Here is a 16,541-nt window from a genome sequence, read left to right as displayed (position 1 = left end):
GAAACAATAAAGTTTAAGTCTCCAACTTCCTGAGCAAGGCACTGCTGGGAGTTGAACCCAGGATCTCCTGTTTACTAAACAGGCGCTTTAACCAACTAAGCCACAGCGCCGCTGTAAATGCCATGTTCACACTATTGCAATATCTGTTGTTTTCCAAAACTACGAAACCATAAAATTCAAGTCCATAATTACATGAAAGAGGCACTGCTGGGAGTTGAACCCAGGATCTCCTGTTTACTAAACAGGGACTTTTCCAAAACTGCGAATCCATAAAATTGAAATCTCCAACTTCGTGAGCAAGGCACTGCTGGGAGTTGAACCCAGGATCTCCTGTTTACTAAACAGGCACTTTTCCAAAACTGCGAATCCATAAAATTGAAATCTCCAACTTCGTGAGCAAGGCACTGCTGGGAGTTGAACCCAGGATCTCCTGTTTACGAAACAGGCACTTTGACCAACTAAGCCACAGTGCCTCTGTAAATGCCCATTTCACACTATTGTGAGCTCTGTTGTTTTCCAAAACTCCGAAACCATAAAATTGAAATCTCTAACTTCTTGAGCAAGGCACTGCTGGGAGTTGAACCCAGGATCTCCTGTTTACTAATCAGGCACTTTAACCAACTAAGCCACAGTGCCTCTGTAAATGCCCATTTCACACTATTGTGAGCTCTGTTGTTTTCCAAAACTCCGAAACCATAAAATTGAAATCTCTAACTTCTTGAGCAAGGCACTGCTGGGAGTTGAACCCAGGATCTCCTGTTTACAAAACAGGCACTTTTCCAAAACTGCGAATCCATAAAATTGAAATCTCCAACTTCGTGAGCAAGGCACTGCTGGGAGTTGAACCCAGGATCTCCTGTTTACTAAACAGGCACTTTTCCAAAACTGCGAATCCATAAAATTGAAATCTCCAACTTCGTGAGCAAGGCACTGCTGGGAGTTGAACCCAGGATCTCCTGTTTACGAAACAGGCACTTTGACCAACTAAGCCACAGTGCCTCTGTAAATGCCCATTTCACACTATTGTGAGCTCTGTTTTTTTCCAAAACTCTGAATCCATAAAATTGAAATCTCCAACTTCCTGAGCAAGGCACTGCTGGGAGTTGAACCCAGGATCTCCTGTTTACAAGACAGGCACTTTAACCAACTAAGCCTCAGCACCTCTGTAAATCCAAGGTTCAAACTATTGTAAGCTCTGTTGTTTTCCAAACCTACGAAACCATAAAGTTTAAGTCTGCAACTTCCTGAGCAATGCACTTTGACCAACTAAGCCACAGTGCCTCTGGAAATGCCTATTTCACTCTATTGTAAGCTCTGTTCTTTTCCAAACCTACGAAACAATAAAGTTTAAGTCTCCAACTTCCTGAGGAAGGCACTGCTGGGAGTTGAACCCAGGATCTCCTGTTTACTAAACAGGCACTTTAACCAACTAAGCAACAGCGCCGCTGTAAATGCCATGTTCACACTTTTGCAAGCTCTGTTGTTTTCCAAAACTCCGAAACCATAAAAATGAAGTCTCCAACTTCCTGAGCAAGGCACTGCTGGGAGTTGAACCCAGGATATCCTGTTTACAAGACAGGCACTTTAACCAACTAAGCCACAGCACCTCTGTAAATCCAAGGTTCAAACTATTGTAAGCTCTGTTGTTTTCCAAACCTACGAAACCATAAAGTTTAAGTCTGCAACTTCCTGAGCAATGCACTTTGACCAACTAAGCCACAGTGCCTCTGGAAATGCCTATTTCACACTATTGTAAGCTCTGTTCTTTTCCAAACCTACGAAACCATAAAATTTAAGTCCATAATTACATGAAAGAGGCACTGCTGGGAGTTGAACCCAGGATCTCCTGTTTACTAAACAGGCGCTTTAACCAACTAAGCCACAGTGCCTCTGTAAATGCCCATTTCACACTATTGTGAGCTCTGTTGTTTTCCAAAACTCCGAAACCATAAAATTGAAATCTCTAACTTCTTGAGCAAGGCACTGCTGGGAGTTGAACCCAGGATCTCCTGTTTACTAAACAGGCACTTTTCCAAAACTGCGAATCCATAAAATTGAAATCTCCAACTTCCTGAGCAAGGCACTGCTGGGAGTTGAACCCAGGATCTCCTGTTTACGAAACAGGCACTTTGACCAACTAAGCCACAGTGCCTCTGTAAATGCCCATTTCACACTATTGTGAGCTCTTTTTTTTCCAAAACTCTGAATCGATAAAATTGAAATCTCCAACTTCCTGAGCAAGGCACTGCTGTGAGTTGAACCCAGGATCTCCTGTTTACTAAACAGGCGCTTTAACCAACTAAGCCACAGCGCCGCTGTAAATGCCATGTTCACACTATTGCAAGCTCTGTTGTTTTCCAAACCTCCGAAACCATAAAATTGAAATCTCTAACTTCCTGAGCAAGGCACTGCTGGGAGTTGAACCCAGGATCTCCTGTTTACTAAACAGGCGCTTTAACCAACTAAGCCACAGCGCCGCTGTAAATGCCATGTTCACACTATTGCAATCTCTGTTGTTTTCCAAAACTACGAAACCATAAAATTCAAGTCCATAATTACATGAAAGAGGCACTGCTGGGAGTTGAACCCAGGATCTCCTGTTTACTAAACGGGCACTTTTCCAAAACTGCGAATCCATAAAATTGAAATCTCCAACTTCGTGAGCAAGGCACTGCTGGGAGTTGAACCCAGGATCTCCTGTTTACTAAACAGGCACTTTTCCAAAACTGCGAATCCATAAAATTGATATCTCCAACTTCGTGAGCAAGGCACTGCTGGGAGTTGAACCCAGGATGTCCTGTTTACGAAACAGGCACTTTGACCAACTAAGCCACAGTGCCTCTGTAAATGCCCATTTCACACTATTGTGAGCTCTGTTTTTTTCCAAAACTCTGAATCCATAAAATTGAAATCTCCAACTTCCTGAGCAAGGCACTGCTGGGAGTTGAACCCAGGATCTCCTGTTTACAAGACAGGCACTTTAACCAACTAAGCCACAGCACCTCTGTAAATCCAAGGTTCAAACTATTGTAAGCTCTGTTGTTTTCCAAAACTACGAAACCATAAAATTCAAGTCCATAATTACATGAAAGAGGCACTGCTGGGAGTTGAACCCAGGATCTCCTGTTTACTAAACGGGCACTTTTCCAAAACTGCGAATCCATAAAATTGAAATCTCCAACTTCGTGAGCAAGGCACTGCTGGGAGTTGAACCCAGGATCTCCTGTTTACTAAACAGGCACTTTTCCAAAACTGCGAATCCATAAAATTGATATCTCCAACTTCGTGAGCAAGGCACTGCTGGGAGTTGAACCCAGGATCTCCTGTTTACAAGACAGGCACTTTAACCAACTAAGCCTCAGCGCCTCTGTAAATCCAAGGTTCAAACTATTGTAAGCTCTGTTGTTTTCCAAACCTACGAAACAATAAAGTTTAAGTCTCCAACTTCCTGAGGAAGGCACTGCTGGGAGTTGAACCCAGGATCTCATGTTTACTAAACAGGCACTTTAACCAACTAAGCAACAGCGCCGCTGTAAATTCCATGTTCACACTTTTGCAAGCTCTGTTGTTTTCCAAAACTCCGAAACCATAAAAATGAAGTCTCCAACTTCCTGAGCAAGGCACTGCTGGGAGTTGACCCCCGGATATCCTGTTTACAAGACAGGCACTTTAACCAACTAAGCCACAGCGCCTCTGTAAATGCCCATTTCACACTATTGTGAGCTCTTTTTTTTCCAAAACTCTGAATCGATAAAATTGAAATCTCCAACTTCCTGAGCAAGGCACTGCTGGGAGTTGAACCCAGGATCTCCTGTTTACTAAACAGGCGCTTTAACCAACTAAGCCACAGCGCCGCTGTAAATGCCATGTTCACACTATTGCAAGCTCTGTTGTTTTCCAAACCTCCGAAACCATAAAATTGAAATCTCTAACTTCCTGAGCAAGGCACTGCTGGGAGTTGAACCCAGGATCTCCTGTTTACTAAACAGGCGCTTTAACCAACTAAGCCACAGCGCCGCTGTAAATGCCATGTTCACACTATTGCAATCTCTGTTGTTTTCCAAAACTACGAAACCATAAAATTCAAGTCCATAATTACATGAAAGAGGCACTGCTGGGAGTTGAACCCAGGATCTCCTGTTTACTAAACAGGCGCTTTAACCAACTAAGCCACAGCGCCGCTGTAAATGCCATGTTCACACTATTGCAATCTCTGTTGTTTTCCAAAACTACGAAACCATAAAATTTAAGTCCATAATTACATGAAAGAGGCACTGCTGGGAGTTGAACCCAGGATCTCCTGTTTACTAAACAGGCACTTTAACCAACTAAGCCACAGTGCCTCTGTAAATGCCCATTTCACACTATTGTGAGCTCTGTTGTTTTCCAAAACTACGAAACCATAAAATTGAAATCTCTAACTTCTTGAGCAAGGCACTGCTGGGAGTTGAACCCAGGATCTCCTGTTTACTAAACAGGCACTTTTCCAAAACTGCGAATCCATAAAATTGAAATCTCCAACTTCCTGAGCAAGGCACTGCTGGGAGTTGAACCCAGGATCTCCTGTTTACGAAACAGGCACTTTGACCAACTAAGCCACAGTGCCTCTGTAAATGCCCATTTCACACTATTGTGAGCTCTTTTTTTTCCAAAACTCTGAATCCATAAAATTGAAATCTCCAACTTCCTGAGCAAGGCACTGCTGTGAGTTGAACCCAGGATCTCCTGTTTACTAAACAGGCGCTTTAACCAACTAAGCCACAGCGCCGCTGTAAATGCCATGTTCACACTATTGCAATCTCTGTTGTTTTCCAAAACTACGAAACCATAAAATTCAAGTCCATAATTACATGAAAGAGGCACTGCTGGGAGTTGAACCCAGGATCTCCTGTTTACTAAACAGGCACTTTTCCAAAACTGCGAATCCATAAAATTGAAATCTCCAACTTCGTGAGCAAGGCACTGCTGGGAGTTGAACCCAGGATCTCCTGTTTACTAAACAGGCACTTTTCCAAAACTGCGAATCCATAAAATTGATATCTCCAACTTCGTGAGCAAGGCACTGCTGGGAGTTGAACCCAGGATCTCCTGTTTACGAAACAGGCACTTTGACCAACTAAGCCACAGTGCCTCTGTAAATGCCCATTTCACACTATTGTGAGCTCTGTTTTTTTCCAAAACTCTGAATCCATAAAATTGAAATCTCCAACTTCCTGAGCAAGGCACTGCTGGGAGTTGAACCCAGGATCTCCTGTTTACAAGACAGGCACTTTAACCAACTAAGCCACAGCACCTCTGTAAATCCAAGGTTCAAACTATTGTAAGCTCTGTTGTTTTCCAAACCTACGAAACCATAAAGTTTAAGTCTGCAACTTCCTGAGCAATGCACTTTGACCAACTAAGCCACAGTGCCTCTGGAAATGCCTATTTCACTCTATTGTAAGCTCTGTTCTTTTCCAAACCTACGAAACAATAAAGTTTAAGTCTCCAACTTCCTGAGGAAGGCACTGCTGGGAGTTGAACCCAGGATCTCCTGTTTACTAAACAGGCACTTTAACCAACTAAGCAACAGCGCCGCTGTAAATTCCATGTTCACACTTTTGCAAGCTCTGTTGTTTTCCAAAACTCCGAAAACCATAAAAATGAAGTCTCCAACTTCCTGAGCAAGGCACTGCTGGGAGTTGACCCCCGGATATCCTGTTTACAAGACAGGCACTTTAACCAACTAAGCCACAGCGCCTCTGTAAATGCCCATTTCACACTATTGTGAGCTCTTTTTTTTCCAAAACTCTGAATCGATAAAATTGAAATCTCCAACTTCCTGAGCAAGGCACTGCTGGGAGTTGAACCCAGGATCTCCTGTTTACTAAACAGGCGCTTTAACCAACTAAGCCACAGCGCCGCTGTAAATGCCATGTTCACACTATTGCAAGCTCTGTTGTTTTCCAAACCTCCGAAACCATAAAATTGAAATCTCTAACTTCCTGAGCAAGGCACTGCTGGGAGTTGAACCCAGGATCTCCTGTTTACTAAACAGGCGCTTTAACCAACTAAGCCACAGCGCCGCTGTAAATGCCATGTTCACACTATTGCAATCTCTGTTGTTTTCCAAAACTACGAAACCATAAAATTCAAGTCCATAATTACATGAAAGAGGCACTGCTGGGAGTTGAACCCAGGATCTCCTGTTTACTAAACAGGCGCTTTAACCAACTAAGCCACAGCGCCGCTGTAAATGCCATGTTCACACTATTGCAATCTCTGTTGTTTTCCAAAACTACGAAACCATAAAATTTAAGTCCATAATTACATGAAAGAGGCACTGCTGGGAGTTGAACCCAGGATCTCCTGTTTACTAAACAGGCACTTTAACCAACTAAGCCACAGTGCCTCTGTAAATGCCCATTTCACACTATTGTGAGCTCTGTTGTTTTCCAAAACTCCGAAACCATAAAATTGAAATCTCTAACTTCTTGAGCAAGGCACTGCTGGGAGTTGAACCCAGGATCTCCTGTTTACTAAACAGGCACTTTTCCAAAACTGCGAATCCATAAAATTGAAATCTCCAACTTCCTGAGCAAGGCACTGCTGGGAGTTGAACCCAGGATCTCCTGTTTACGAAACAGGCACTTTGACCAACTAAGCCACAGTGCCTCTGTAAATGCCCATTTCACACTATTGTGAGCTCTTTTTTTTCCAAAACTCTGAATCCATAAAATTGAAATCTCCAACTTCCTGAGCAAGGCACTGCTGTGAGTTGAACCCAGGATCTCCTGTTTACTAAACAGGCGCTTTAACCAACTAAGCCACAGCGCCGCTGTAAATGCCATGTTCACACTATTGCAAGCTCTGTTGTTTTCCAAAACTACGAAACCATAAAATTCAAGTCCATAATTACATGAAAGAGGCACTGCTGGGAGTTGAACCCAGGATCTCCTGTTTACTAAACAGGCACTTTTCCAAAACTGCGAATCCATAAAATTTAAATCTCCAACTTCGTGAGCAAGGCACTGCTGGGAGTTGAACCCAGGATCTCCTGTTTACTAAACAGGCACTTTTCCAAAACTGCGAATCCATAAAATTGATATCTCCAACTTCGTGAGCAAGGCACTGCTGGGAGTTGAACCCAGGATCTCCTGTTTACGAAACAGGCACTTTGACCAACTAAGCCACAGTGCCTCTGTAAATGCCCATTTCACACTATTGTGAGCTCTGTTTTTTTCCAAAACTCTGAATCCATAATATTGAAATCTCCAACTTCCTGAGCAAGGCACTGCTGGGAGTTGAACCCAGGATCTCCTGTTTACAAGACAGGCACTTTAACCAACTAAGCCACAGCACCTCTGTAAATCCAAGGTTCAAACTATTGTAAGCTCTGTTGTTTTCCAAACCTACGAAACCATAAAGTTTAAGTCTGCAACTTCCTGAGCAATGCACTTTGACCAACTAAGCCACAGTGCCTCTGGAAATGCCTATTTCACACTATTGTAAGCTCTGTTCTTTTCCAAACCTACGAAACAATAAAGTTTAAGTCTCCAACTTCCTGAGCAAGGCACTGCTGGGAGTTGAACCCAGGATCTCCTGTTTACTAAACAGGCACTTCTCCAAAACTGCGAATTTATAAAATTGAAATCTCCAACTTCCTGAGCAAGGCACTGATGGGAGTTGAACCCAGGATCTCCTGTTTACAAGACAGGCACTTTAACCAACTAAGCCACAGCACCTCTGTAAATCCAAGGTTCAAACTATTGTAAGCTCTGTTGTTTTCCAAACCTACGAAACCATAAAGTTTAAGTCTGCAACTTCCTGAGCAATGCACTTAGACCAACTAAGCCACAGTGCCTCTGGAAATGCCTATTTCACTCTATTGTAAGCTCTGTTCTTTTCCAAACCTACGAAACAATAAAGTTTAAGTCTCCAACTTCCTGAGGAAGGCACTGCTGGGAGTTGAACCCAGGATCTCCTGTTTACTAAACAGGCACTTTAACCAACTAAGCAACAGCGCCGCTGTAAATTCCATGTTCACACTTTTGCAAGCTCTGTTGTTTTCCAAAACTCCGAAACCATAAAAATGAAGTCTACAACTTCCTGAGCAAGGCACTGCTGGGAGTTGACCCCCGGATATCCTGTTTACAAGACAGGCACTTTAACCAACTAAGCCACAGCACCTCTGTAAATCCAAGGTTCAAACTATTGTAAGCTCTGTTGTTTTCCAAACCTACGAAACCATAAAGTTTAAGTCTGCAACTTCCTGAGCAATGCACTTTGACCAACTAAGCCACAGTGCCTCTGGAAATGCCTATTTCACACTATTGTAAGCTCTGTTCTTTTCCAAACCTACGAAACAATAAAGTTTAAGTCTCCAACTTCCTGAGCAAGGCACTGCTGGGAGTTGAACCCAGGATCTCCTGTTTACTAAACAGGCACTTCTCCAAAACTGCGAATTTATAAAATTGAAATCTCCAACTTCCTGAGCAAGGCACTGATGGGAGTTGAACCCAGGATCTCCTGTTTACAAGACAGGCACTTTAACCAACTAAGCCACAGCACCTCTGTAAATCCAAGGTTCAAACTATTGTAAGCTCTGTTGTTTTCCAAACCTACGAAACCATAAAGTTTAAGTCTGCAACTTCCTGAGCAATGCACTTAGACCAACTAAGCCACAGTGCCTCTGGAAATGCCTATTTCACTCTATTGTAAGCTCTGTTCTTTTCCAAACCTACGAAACAATAAAGTTTAAGTCTCCAACTTCCTGAGGAAGGCACTGCTGGGAGTTGAACCCAGGATCTCCTGTTTACTAAACAGGCACTTTAACCAACTAAGCAACAGCGCCGCTGTAAATTCCATGTTCACACTTTTGCAAGCTCTGTTGTTTTCCAAAACTCCGAAACCATAAAAATGAAGTCTACAACTTCCTGAGCAAGGCACTGCTGGGAGTTGACCCCCGGATATCCTGTTTACAAGACAGGCACTTTAACCAACTAAGCCACAGCGCCTCTGTAAATCCAAGGTTCAAACTATTGTAAGCTCTGTTGTTTTCCAAACCTACGAAACCATAAAGTTTAAGTCTGCAACTTCCTGAGCAATGCACTTTGACCAACTAAGCCACAGTGCCTCTGGAAATGCCTATTTCACACTATTGTAAGCTCTGTTCTTTTCCAAACCTACGAAACAATAAAGTTTAAGTCTCCAACTTCCTGAGCAAGGCACTGCTGGGAGTTGAACCCAGGATCTCCTGTTTACTAAACAGGCGCTTTAACCAACTAAGCCACAGCGCCGCTGTAAATGCCATGTTCACACTATTGCAAGCTCTGTTGTTTTCCAAAACTACGAAACCATAAAATTCAAGTCCATAATTACATGAAAGAGGCACTGCTGGGAGTTGAACCCAGGATCTCCTGTTTACTAAACAGGCACTTTAACCAACTAAGCCACAGTGCCTCTGTAAATGCCCATTTCACACTATTGTGAGCTCTGTTGTTTTCCAAAACTCCGAAACCATAAAATTGAAATCTCTAACTTCTTGAGCAAGGCACTGCTGGGAGTTGAACCCAGGATCTCCTGTTTACTAAACAGGCACTTTTCCAAAACTGCGAATCCATAAAATTGAAATCTCTAACTTCTTGAGCAAGGCACTGCTGGGAGTTGAACCCAGGATCTCCTGTTTACAAGACAGGCACTTTAACCAACTAAGCCACAGCGCCTCTGTAAATCCAAGGTTCAAACTATTGTAAGCTCTGTTGTTTTCCAAACCTACGAAACCATAAAGTTTAAGTCTGCAACTTCCTGAGCAATGCACTTTGACCAACTAAGCCACAGTGCCTCTGGAAATGCCTATTTCACACTATTGTAAGCTCTGTTCTTTTCCAAACCTACGAAACAATAAAGTTTAAGTCTCCAACTTCCTGAGCAAGGCACTGCTGGGAGTTGAACCCAGGATCTCCTGTTTACTAAACAGGCGCTTTAACCAACTAAGCCACAGTGCCTCTGTAAATGCCCATTTCACACTATTGTGAGCTCTGTTGTATTCCAAACCTACGAAACAATAAAGTTTAAGTCTCCAACTTCCTGAGCAAGGCACTGCTGGGAGTTGAACCCAGGATCTCCTGTTTACTAAACAGGCACTTTAACCAACTAAGCCACAGCGCCGCTGTAAATGCCATGTTCACACTATTGCAATCTCTGTTGTTTTCCAAAACTACGAAACCATAAAATTTAAGTCCATAATTACATGAAAGAGGCACTGCTGGGAGTTGAACCCAGGATCTCCTGTTTACTAAACAGGCGCTTTAACCAACTAAGCCACAGTGCCTCTGTAAATGCCTATTTCACACTATTGTAAGCTCTGTTCTTTTCCAAACCTACGAAACAATAAAGTTTAAGTCTCCAACTTCCTGAGCAAGGCACTGCTGGGAGTTGAACCCAGGATCTCCTGTTTACTAAACAGGCGCTTTAACCAACTAAGCCACAGTGCCTCTGTAAATGCCCATTTCACACTATTGTGAGCTCTGTTGTATTCCAAACCTACGAAACAATAAAGTTTAAGTCTCCAACTTCCTGAGCAAGGCACTGCTGGGAGTTGAACCCAGGATCTCCTGTTTACTAAACAGGCACTTTAACCAACTAAGCCACAGCGCCGCTGTAAATGCCATGTTCACACTATTGCAATCTCTGTTGTTTTCCAAAACTACGAAACCATAAAATTTAAGTCCATAATTACATGAAAGAGGCACTGCTGGGAGTTGAACCCAGGATCTCCTGTTTACTAAACAGGCGCTTTAACCAACTAAGCCACAGTGCCTCTGTAAATGCCCATTTCACACTATTGTGAGCTCTGTTGTTTTCCAAAACTCCGAAACCATAAAATTGAAATCTCTAACTTCTTGAGCAAGGCACTGCTGGGAGTTGAACCCAGGATCTCCTGTTTACTAAACAGGCACTTTTCCAAAACTGCGAATCCATAAAATTGAAATCTCCAACTTCCTGAGCAAGGCACTGCTGGGAGTTGAACCCAGGATCTCCTGTTTACGAAACAGGCACTTTGACCAACTAAGCCACAGTGCCTCTGTAAATGCCCATTCCACACTATTGTGAGCTCTTTTTTTTCCAAAACTCTGAATCCATAAAATTGAAATCTCCAACTTCCTGAGCAAGGCACTGCTGGGAGTTGAACCCAGGATCTCCTGTTTACTAAACAGGCGCTTTAACCAACTAAGCCACAGCGCCGCTGTAAATGCCATGTTCACACTATTGCAAGCTCTGTTGTTTTCCAAACCTCCGAAACCATAAAATTGAAATCTCTAACTTCCTGAGCAAGGCACTGCTGGGAGTTGAACCCAGGATCTCCTGTTTACTAAACAGGCTCTTTAACCAACTAAGCCACAGCGCCGCTGTAAATGCCATGTTCACACTATTGCAATCTCTGTTGTTTTCCAAAACTACGAATCCATAAAATTCAAGTCCATAATTACATGAAAGAGGCACTGCTGGGAGTTGAACCCAGGATCTCCTGTTTACGAAACAGGCACTTTTCCAAAACTGCGAATCCATAACATTGAAATCTCCAACTTCGTGAGCAAGGCACTGCTGGGAGTTGAACCCAGGATCTCCTGTTTACTAAACAGGCACTTTTCCAAAACTGCGAATCCATAAAATTGAAATCTCCAACTTCCTGAGCAAGGCACTGCTGGGAGTTGAACCCAGGATCTCCTGTTTACAAGACAGGCACTTTAACCAACTAAGCCACAGCGCCTCTGTAAATCCAAGGTTCAAACTATTGTAAGCTCTGTTGTTTTCCAAACCTACGAAACCATAAAGTTTAAGTCTGCAACTTCCTGAGCAATGCACTTTGACCAACTAAGCCACAGTGCCTCTGGAAATGCCTATTTCACACTATTGTAAGCTCTGTTCTTTTCCAAACCTACGAAACAATAAAGTTTAAGTCTCCAACTTCCTGAGCAAGGCACTGCTGGGAGTTGAACCCAGGATCTCCTGTTTACTAAACAGGCGCTTTAACCAACTAAGCCACAGTGCCTCTGTAAATGCCCATTTCACACTATTGTGAGCTCTGTTGTTTTCCAAAACTCCGAAACCATAAAATTGAAATCTCTAACTTCTTGAGCAAGGCACTGCTGGGAGTTGAACCCAGGATCTCCTGTTTACTAAACAGGCACTTTTCCAAAACTGCGAATCCATAAAATTGAAATCTCCAACTTCCTGAGCAAGGCACTAATGGGAATTGAACCCAGAATCTCCTGTTTATGAAACAGGCACTTTGATCAACTAAGCCACAGTGCCTCTGTAAATGCCCATTTCACACTATTGTGAGCTCTTTTTTTTCCAAAACTCTGAATCCATAAAATTGAAATCTCCAACTTCCTGAGCAAGGCACTGCTGGGAGTTGAACCCAGGATCTCCTGTTTACTAAACAGGCTCTTTAACCAACTAAGCCACAGCGCCGCTGTAAATGCCATGTTCACACTATTGCAAGCTCTGTTGTTTTCCAAACCTCCGAAACCATAAAATTGAAATCTCTAACTTCCTGAGCAAGGCACTGCTGGGAGTTGAATCCAGGATCTCCTGTTTACTAAACAGGCTCTTTAACCAACTAAGCCACAGCGCCGCTGTAAATGCCATGTTCACACTATTGCAATCTCTGTTGTTTTCCAAAACTACGAAACCATAAAATTCAAGTCCATAATTACATGAAAGAGGCACTGCTGGGAGTTGAACCCAGGATCTCCTGTTTACTAAACAGGCACTTTTCCAAAACTGCGAATCCATAACATTGAAATCTCCAACTTCGTGAGCAAGGCACTGCTGGGAGTTGAACCCAGGATCTCCTGTTTACTAAACAGGCACTTTTCCAAAACTGCGAATCCATAAAATTGAAATCTCCAACTTCCTGAGCAAGGCACTGCTGGGAGTTGAACCCAGGATCTCCTGTTTACAAGACAGGCACTTTAACCAACTAAGCCACAGCGCCTCTGTAAATCCAAGGTTCAAACTATTGTAATCTCTGTTGTTTTCCAAACCTACGAAACCATAAAGTTTAAGTCTGCAACTTCCTGAGCAATGCACTTTGACCAACTAAGCCACAGTGCCTCTGGAAATGCCTATTTCACACTATTGTAAGCTCTGTTCTTTTCCAAACCTACGAAACAATAAAGTTTAAGTCTCCAACTTCCTGAGCAAGGCACTGCTGGGAGTTGAACCCAGGATCTCCTGTTTACTAAACAGGCGCTTTAACCAACTAAGCCACAGCGCCGCTGTAAATGCCATGTTCACACTATTGCAAGCTCTGTTGTTTTCCAAAACTACGAAACCATAAAATTCAAGTCCATAATTACATGAAAGAGGCACTGCTGGGAGTTGAACCCAGGATCTCCTGTTTACTAAACAGGCACTTTAACCAACTAAGCCACAGTGCCTCTGTAAATGCCCATTTCACACTATTGTGAGCTCTGTTGTTTTCCAAAACTCCGAAACCATAAAATTGAAATCTCTAACTTCTTGAGCAAGGCACTGCTGGGAGTTGAACCCAGGATCTCCTGTTTACTAAACAGGCACTTTTCCAAAACTGCGAATCCATAAAATTGAAATCTCTAACTTCTTGAGCAAGGCACTGCTGGGAGTTGAACCCAGGATCTCCTGTTTACAAGACAGGCACTTTAACCAACTAAGCCACAGCGCCTCTGTAAATCCAAGGTTCAAACTATTGTAAGCTCTGTTGTTTTCCAAACCTACGAAACCATAAAGTTTAAGTCTGCAACTTCCTGAGCAATGCACTTTGACCAACTAAGCCACAGTGCCTCTGGAAATGCCTATTTCACACTATTGTAAGCTCTGTTCTTTTCCAAACCTACGAAACAATAAAGTTTAAGTCTCCAACTTCCTGAGCAAGGCACTGCTGGGAGTTGAACCCAGGATCTCATGTTTACTAAACAGGCACTTTAACCAACTAAGCAACAGCGCCGCTGTAAATTCCATGTTCACACTTTTGCAAGCTCTGTTGTTTTCCAAAACTCCGAAACCATAAAAATGAAGTCTCCAACTTCCTGAGCAAGGCACTGCTGGGAGTTGACCCCCGGATATCCTGTTTACAAGACAGGCACTTTAACCAACTAAGCCACAGCGCCTCTGTAAATGCCCATTTCACACTATTGTGAGCTCTTTTTTTTCCAAAACTCTGAATCGATAAAATTGAAATCTCCAACTTCCTGAGCAAGGCACTGCTGGGAGTTGAACCCAGGATCTCCTGTTTACTAAACAGGCGCTTTAACCAACTAAGCCACAGCGCCGCTGTAAATGCCATGTTCACACTATTGCAAGCTCTGTTGTTTTCCAAACCTCCGAAACCATAAAATTGAAATCTCTAACTTCCTGAGCAAGGCACTGCTGGGAGTTGAACCCAGGATCTCCTGTTTACTAAACAGGCGCTTTAACCAACTAAGCCACAGCGCCGCTGTAAATGCCATGTTCACACTATTGCAATCTCTGTTGTTTTCCAAAACTACGAAACCATAAAATTCAAGTCCATAATTACATGAAAGAGGCACTGCTGGGAGTTGAACCCAGGATCTCCTGTTTACTAAACAGGCGCTTTAACCAACTAAGCCACAGCGCCGCTGTAAATGCCATGTTCACACTATTGCAATCTCTGTTGTTTTCCAAAACTACGAAACCATAAAATTTAAGTCCATAATTACATGAAAGAGGCACTGCTGGGAGTTGAACCCAGGATCTCCTGTTTACTAAACAGGCACTTTAACCAACTAAGCCACAGTGCCTCTGTAAATGCCCATTTCACACTATTGTGAGCTCTGTTGTTTTCCAAAACTCCGAAACCATAAAATTGAAATCTCTAACTTCTTGAGCAAGGCACTGCTGGGAGTTGAACCCAGGATCTCCTGTTTACTAAACAGGCACTTTTCCAAAACTGCGAATCCATAAAATTGAAATCTCCAACTTCCTGAGCAAGGCACTGCTGGGAGTTGAACCCAGGATCTCCTGTTTACGAAACAGGCACTTTGACCAACTAAGCCACAGTGCCTCTGTAAATGCCCATTTCACACTATTGTGAGCTCTTTTTTTTCCAAAACTCTGAATCCATAAAATTGAAATCTCCATCTTCCTGAGCAAGGCACTGCTGTGAGTTGAACCCAGGATCTCCTGTTTACTAAACAGGCGCTTTAACCAACTAAGCCACAGCGCCGCTGTAAATGCCATGTTCACACTATTGCAATCTCTGTTGTTTTCCAAAACTACGAAACCATAAAATTCAAGTCCATAATTACATGAAAGAGGCACTGCTGGGAGTTGAACCCAGGATCTCCTGTTTACTAAACAGGCACTTTTCCAAAACTGCGAATCCATAAAATTGAAATCTCCAACTTCGTGAGCAAGGCACTGCTGGGAGTTGAACCCAGGATCTCCTGTTTACTAAACAGGCACTTTTCCAAAACTGCGAATCCATAAAATTGATATCTCCAACTTCGTGAGCAAGGCACTGCTGGGAGTTGAACCCAGGATCTCCTGTTTACGAAACAGGCACTTTGACCAACTAAGCCACAGTGCCTCTGTAAATGCCCATTTCACACTATTGTGAGCTCTGTTTTTTTCCAAAACTCTGAATCCATAAAATTGAAATCTCCAACTTCCTGAGCAAGGCACTGCTGGGAGTTGAACCCAGGATCTCCTGTTTACAAGACAGGCACTTTAACCAACTAAGCCACAGCACCTCTGTAAATCCAAGGTTCAAACTATTGTAAGCTCTGTTGTTTTCCAAACCTACGAAACCATAAAGTTTAAGTCTGCAACTTCCTGAGCAATGCACTTTGACCAACTAAGCCACAGTGCCTCTGGAAATGCCTATTTCACTCTATTGTAAGCTCTGTTCTTTTCCAAACCTACGAAACAATAAAGTTTAAGTCTCCAACTTCCTGAGGAAGGCACTGCTGGGAGTTGAACCCAGGATCTCCTGTTTACTAAACAGGCACTTTAACCAACTAAGCAACAGCGCCGCTGTAAATTCCATGTTCACACTTTTGCAAGCTCTGTTGTTTTCCAAAACTCCGAAACCATAAAAATGAAGTCTCCAACTTCCTGAGCAAGGCACTGCTGGGAGTTGACCCCCGGATATCCTGTTTACAAGACAGGCACTTTAACCAACTAAGCCACAGCGCCTCTGTAAATGCCCATTTCACACTATTGTGAGCTCTTTTTTTTCCAAAACTCTGAATCGATAAAATTGAAATCTCCAACTTCCTGAGCAAGGCACTGCTGGGAGTTGAACCCAGGATCTCCTGTTTACTAAACAGGCGCTTTAACCAACTAAGCCACAGCGCCGCTGTAAATGCCATGTTCACACTATTGCAAGCTCTGTTGTTTTCCAAACCTCCGAAACCATAAAATTGAAATCTCTAACTTCCTGAGCAAGGCACTGCTGGGAGTTGAACCCAGGATCTCCTGTTTACTAAACAGGCGCTTTAACCAACTAAGCCACAGCGCCGCTGTAAATGCCATGTTCACACTATTGCAAT

At 43.0% G+C, this 16,541-nt stretch overlaps 45 non-coding genes across 45 annotated transcripts; all 45 read right to left on the bottom strand.

The window, feature by feature from the left end:
* Positions 1-36: 36 nt before the first annotated feature.
* trnat-agu lies at positions 37-110 on the bottom strand. Its single transcript has one exon. It is a non-coding gene; the product is annotated as a tRNA-Thr (tRNA).
* Positions 111-399: 289 nt separating this feature from the next.
* Positions 400-473, bottom strand: trnat-cgu. The gene has a single exon. It is a non-coding gene; the product is annotated as a tRNA-Thr (tRNA).
* Positions 474-925: 452 nt separating this feature from the next.
* Positions 926-999, bottom strand: trnat-cgu. Its single transcript has one exon. It is a non-coding gene; the product is annotated as a tRNA-Thr (tRNA).
* Positions 1,000-1,815: 816 nt separating this feature from the next.
* Positions 1,816-1,889, bottom strand: trnat-agu. The gene has a single exon. It is a non-coding gene; the product is annotated as a tRNA-Thr (tRNA).
* Positions 1,890-2,078: 189 nt separating this feature from the next.
* On the bottom strand, positions 2,079-2,152 carry trnat-cgu. The gene has a single exon. It is a non-coding gene; the product is annotated as a tRNA-Thr (tRNA).
* A 251-nt stretch (positions 2,153-2,403) lies between these two features.
* On the bottom strand, positions 2,404-2,477 carry trnat-agu. Its single transcript has one exon. It is a non-coding gene; the product is annotated as a tRNA-Thr (tRNA).
* Positions 2,478-2,929: 452 nt separating this feature from the next.
* trnat-ugu lies at positions 2,930-3,003 on the bottom strand. Its single transcript has one exon. It is a non-coding gene; the product is annotated as a tRNA-Thr (tRNA).
* A 777-nt stretch (positions 3,004-3,780) lies between these two features.
* On the bottom strand, positions 3,781-3,854 carry trnat-agu. The gene has a single exon. It is a non-coding gene; the product is annotated as a tRNA-Thr (tRNA).
* An 89-nt stretch (positions 3,855-3,943) lies between these two features.
* trnat-agu lies at positions 3,944-4,017 on the bottom strand. Its single transcript has one exon. It is a non-coding gene; the product is annotated as a tRNA-Thr (tRNA).
* An 89-nt stretch (positions 4,018-4,106) lies between these two features.
* On the bottom strand, positions 4,107-4,180 carry trnat-agu. Its single transcript has one exon. It is a non-coding gene; the product is annotated as a tRNA-Thr (tRNA).
* An 89-nt stretch (positions 4,181-4,269) lies between these two features.
* Positions 4,270-4,343, bottom strand: trnat-agu. Its single transcript has one exon. It is a non-coding gene; the product is annotated as a tRNA-Thr (tRNA).
* Positions 4,344-4,532: 189 nt separating this feature from the next.
* Positions 4,533-4,606, bottom strand: trnat-cgu. The gene has a single exon. It is a non-coding gene; the product is annotated as a tRNA-Thr (tRNA).
* Positions 4,607-5,057: 451 nt separating this feature from the next.
* On the bottom strand, positions 5,058-5,131 carry trnat-cgu. The gene has a single exon. It is a non-coding gene; the product is annotated as a tRNA-Thr (tRNA).
* Positions 5,132-5,220: 89 nt separating this feature from the next.
* trnat-ugu lies at positions 5,221-5,294 on the bottom strand. The gene has a single exon. It is a non-coding gene; the product is annotated as a tRNA-Thr (tRNA).
* Positions 5,295-5,828: 534 nt separating this feature from the next.
* On the bottom strand, positions 5,829-5,902 carry trnat-agu. Its single transcript has one exon. It is a non-coding gene; the product is annotated as a tRNA-Thr (tRNA).
* An 89-nt stretch (positions 5,903-5,991) lies between these two features.
* Positions 5,992-6,065, bottom strand: trnat-agu. The gene has a single exon. It is a non-coding gene; the product is annotated as a tRNA-Thr (tRNA).
* Positions 6,066-6,154: 89 nt separating this feature from the next.
* On the bottom strand, positions 6,155-6,228 carry trnat-agu. Its single transcript has one exon. It is a non-coding gene; the product is annotated as a tRNA-Thr (tRNA).
* An 89-nt stretch (positions 6,229-6,317) lies between these two features.
* Positions 6,318-6,391, bottom strand: trnat-agu. The gene has a single exon. It is a non-coding gene; the product is annotated as a tRNA-Thr (tRNA).
* A 189-nt stretch (positions 6,392-6,580) lies between these two features.
* trnat-cgu lies at positions 6,581-6,654 on the bottom strand. The gene has a single exon. It is a non-coding gene; the product is annotated as a tRNA-Thr (tRNA).
* A 451-nt stretch (positions 6,655-7,105) lies between these two features.
* Positions 7,106-7,179, bottom strand: trnat-cgu. The gene has a single exon. It is a non-coding gene; the product is annotated as a tRNA-Thr (tRNA).
* Positions 7,180-7,268: 89 nt separating this feature from the next.
* Positions 7,269-7,342, bottom strand: trnat-ugu. Its single transcript has one exon. It is a non-coding gene; the product is annotated as a tRNA-Thr (tRNA).
* Positions 7,343-9,204: 1,862 nt separating this feature from the next.
* Positions 9,205-9,278, bottom strand: trnat-agu. Its single transcript has one exon. It is a non-coding gene; the product is annotated as a tRNA-Thr (tRNA).
* Positions 9,279-9,367: 89 nt separating this feature from the next.
* trnat-agu lies at positions 9,368-9,441 on the bottom strand. The gene has a single exon. It is a non-coding gene; the product is annotated as a tRNA-Thr (tRNA).
* Positions 9,442-9,630: 189 nt separating this feature from the next.
* Positions 9,631-9,704, bottom strand: trnat-ugu. The gene has a single exon. It is a non-coding gene; the product is annotated as a tRNA-Thr (tRNA).
* Positions 9,705-9,912: 208 nt separating this feature from the next.
* Positions 9,913-9,986, bottom strand: trnat-agu. Its single transcript has one exon. It is a non-coding gene; the product is annotated as a tRNA-Thr (tRNA).
* Positions 9,987-10,238: 252 nt separating this feature from the next.
* Positions 10,239-10,312, bottom strand: trnat-agu. The gene has a single exon. It is a non-coding gene; the product is annotated as a tRNA-Thr (tRNA).
* Positions 10,313-10,401: 89 nt separating this feature from the next.
* On the bottom strand, positions 10,402-10,475 carry trnat-agu. Its single transcript has one exon. It is a non-coding gene; the product is annotated as a tRNA-Thr (tRNA).
* Positions 10,476-10,727: 252 nt separating this feature from the next.
* Positions 10,728-10,801, bottom strand: trnat-agu. Its single transcript has one exon. It is a non-coding gene; the product is annotated as a tRNA-Thr (tRNA).
* Positions 10,802-10,990: 189 nt separating this feature from the next.
* trnat-cgu lies at positions 10,991-11,064 on the bottom strand. The gene has a single exon. It is a non-coding gene; the product is annotated as a tRNA-Thr (tRNA).
* Positions 11,065-11,152: 88 nt separating this feature from the next.
* trnat-agu lies at positions 11,153-11,226 on the bottom strand. Its single transcript has one exon. It is a non-coding gene; the product is annotated as a tRNA-Thr (tRNA).
* Positions 11,227-11,678: 452 nt separating this feature from the next.
* On the bottom strand, positions 11,679-11,752 carry trnat-ugu. Its single transcript has one exon. It is a non-coding gene; the product is annotated as a tRNA-Thr (tRNA).
* A 208-nt stretch (positions 11,753-11,960) lies between these two features.
* trnat-agu lies at positions 11,961-12,034 on the bottom strand. Its single transcript has one exon. It is a non-coding gene; the product is annotated as a tRNA-Thr (tRNA).
* An 877-nt stretch (positions 12,035-12,911) lies between these two features.
* trnat-ugu lies at positions 12,912-12,985 on the bottom strand. Its single transcript has one exon. It is a non-coding gene; the product is annotated as a tRNA-Thr (tRNA).
* Positions 12,986-13,193: 208 nt separating this feature from the next.
* Positions 13,194-13,267, bottom strand: trnat-agu. The gene has a single exon. It is a non-coding gene; the product is annotated as a tRNA-Thr (tRNA).
* An 89-nt stretch (positions 13,268-13,356) lies between these two features.
* On the bottom strand, positions 13,357-13,430 carry trnat-agu. The gene has a single exon. It is a non-coding gene; the product is annotated as a tRNA-Thr (tRNA).
* Positions 13,431-13,619: 189 nt separating this feature from the next.
* trnat-ugu lies at positions 13,620-13,693 on the bottom strand. The gene has a single exon. It is a non-coding gene; the product is annotated as a tRNA-Thr (tRNA).
* Positions 13,694-14,226: 533 nt separating this feature from the next.
* Positions 14,227-14,300, bottom strand: trnat-agu. Its single transcript has one exon. It is a non-coding gene; the product is annotated as a tRNA-Thr (tRNA).
* Positions 14,301-14,389: 89 nt separating this feature from the next.
* On the bottom strand, positions 14,390-14,463 carry trnat-agu. Its single transcript has one exon. It is a non-coding gene; the product is annotated as a tRNA-Thr (tRNA).
* An 89-nt stretch (positions 14,464-14,552) lies between these two features.
* trnat-agu lies at positions 14,553-14,626 on the bottom strand. Its single transcript has one exon. It is a non-coding gene; the product is annotated as a tRNA-Thr (tRNA).
* Positions 14,627-14,715: 89 nt separating this feature from the next.
* Positions 14,716-14,789, bottom strand: trnat-agu. Its single transcript has one exon. It is a non-coding gene; the product is annotated as a tRNA-Thr (tRNA).
* Positions 14,790-14,978: 189 nt separating this feature from the next.
* trnat-cgu lies at positions 14,979-15,052 on the bottom strand. The gene has a single exon. It is a non-coding gene; the product is annotated as a tRNA-Thr (tRNA).
* Positions 15,053-15,503: 451 nt separating this feature from the next.
* trnat-cgu lies at positions 15,504-15,577 on the bottom strand. Its single transcript has one exon. It is a non-coding gene; the product is annotated as a tRNA-Thr (tRNA).
* An 89-nt stretch (positions 15,578-15,666) lies between these two features.
* trnat-ugu lies at positions 15,667-15,740 on the bottom strand. The gene has a single exon. It is a non-coding gene; the product is annotated as a tRNA-Thr (tRNA).
* A 533-nt stretch (positions 15,741-16,273) lies between these two features.
* trnat-agu lies at positions 16,274-16,347 on the bottom strand. Its single transcript has one exon. It is a non-coding gene; the product is annotated as a tRNA-Thr (tRNA).
* Positions 16,348-16,436: 89 nt separating this feature from the next.
* trnat-agu lies at positions 16,437-16,510 on the bottom strand. Its single transcript has one exon. It is a non-coding gene; the product is annotated as a tRNA-Thr (tRNA).
* Between the last annotated feature and the right edge of the window lie 31 nt (positions 16,511-16,541).

This window comes from Cyclopterus lumpus, chromosome 15, assembly GCF_009769545.1.
Source record: "Cyclopterus lumpus isolate fCycLum1 chromosome 15, fCycLum1.pri, whole genome shotgun sequence".
Taxonomy (NCBI): domain Eukaryota; kingdom Metazoa; phylum Chordata; class Actinopteri; order Perciformes; family Cyclopteridae; genus Cyclopterus; species Cyclopterus lumpus.
The sequence above is the reverse complement of the archived record's forward strand: the minus strand, read 5'-3'. Positions and strand labels throughout refer to the sequence as shown.